Source organism: Salvelinus sp. IW2-2015, unplaced genomic scaffold (assembly GCF_002910315.2).
Source record: "Salvelinus sp. IW2-2015 unplaced genomic scaffold, ASM291031v2 Un_scaffold1894, whole genome shotgun sequence".
Lineage (NCBI taxonomy): Eukaryota > Metazoa > Chordata > Actinopteri > Salmoniformes > Salmonidae > Salvelinus > Salvelinus sp. IW2-2015.
This window is the reverse complement of record NW_019943255.1, coordinates 7246-8684: the sequence shown is the minus strand read 5'-3', so window position 1 is coordinate 8684 and position 1439 is coordinate 7246. Positions and strand designations below refer to the sequence as shown.

Here is a 1439-nt window from a genome sequence, read left to right as displayed (position 1 = left end):
CAACTGGCTATGATAGCTGAGGTTCATAGCTAGGTTCTGAACTAATATGTATACCAAACGTTTGGGTCCATACACAGATCGGCTAGATAGCTAGCTACACATCCATGGGTATACAGGGATTTTAATAATCCACTGCACAATAAGCAAGAACATAGCTAGCTACGTGATTTCATCTATCTGCATGGCAAATATCAGCAAGGACAGCTTACAAAATTGTACATTCAATTTGCAGTAGATTCTTCAGCTTGCTARATAAGCAAGAACATAGCTAGCTACGTGATTTCATCTATCTGAATGGCAAATATCAGCAAGGAAAGCTTACAAAATTGTACATTCAATTTGCAGTAAATTCTTCAGCTAGCTAGATTCTTTACATCCACTGTTTCACAAAATGACAGCCTGGTTCGCTGGTTGTTTCATGAGTCCCTAAAACAACCAGAATTACAATTTTATACTCATGTCACAACATCCATAAAGCTAGCCAGCTAGCTGGCTAATGTTAGCTAGTCAGCTAACTGGCTAAATCACGATTTTCGTAAATGAACTATGATAAAACAAAATGCATAATCGTTTGTCTCTACATGAACTAACATTCCTGTCAACTGTACATATTTTTGCATGATTAGTTATGACGTTATAATCCCTTACATTTGCTTCCATCCTAGTATTTCTGTCCGCCATCTTTGATCCAGTTCAGGTCTGTGTAGGTGTACCCCTCTCTTCTAGTATTTCTGTTCGCCATCTTTGATTCAGTTCAGTTCAGTTCTGTGTAGGGGTTCCCCTCTCTCCTAGTATTTCTGTCCGCCATCTTTGATCCAGTTCAGTTCTGTGTAGGGGTTCCCCTCTCTCCTAGTATTTATGTCCGCCATCTTTGCTGAAGAAAGTCTAACAGTCAGCAGCAGCAGCCTTCCCCGGTCCTAGTGCCGGCCCGGTAAGAAGATGCGATGGAGCGGTTGACGAAAATAAGAAATCACAGAAAAAATATATTGACTGATATTGATTTATTTAGGGGGGGGCTAATTAATATTTTAGGACTAGCTACGTCCCTGATTCCTACTCTTTAACTTTTTGYCTGAAAATTAAATGTACATTTTACTCAACTGCGTTACCCACTCCATTCAGCAGATAAGGTCTGCGACTTTAAGGCAATGCTGCTAGTGTGACGTATAATCTAGTGGACGGAACGCTTCTTTCAACAGCAGCAACAGTTCGTCAGACACCTYGGTAGCTTGCTAGACAAAATAGACGAACCAATAAAGCTCTTTAGACGCTTTAGTGTATATTAGCCACTGTGTTTTAAAACCACTGCTGTCGTCTAGTTAGTTATCCGTTTTAATTTCATATTTACGGTATTATTTTTATTATTCATCTAACGGGCTGGTTAAGTTAGCATTAGCCTAGCTAGCTAACATCTCCAACCATGAGGTCACTAAGCTACT

At 39.8% G+C, this 1439-nt stretch overlaps 1 long non-coding RNA gene across 1 annotated transcript; it reads right to left on the bottom strand.

Annotated features, from left to right (window-relative positions):
* LOC139024803 (uncharacterized) lies at positions 1–1394 on the bottom strand. Its single transcript, XR_011476163.1, has 3 exons — positions 1102–1394; positions 649–917; positions 1–426 (listed from the first exon to the last, which is right to left on the bottom strand). It is a non-coding gene; the product is annotated as an uncharacterized lncRNA (long non-coding RNA).
* Positions 1395–1439: the final 45 nt, after the last annotated feature.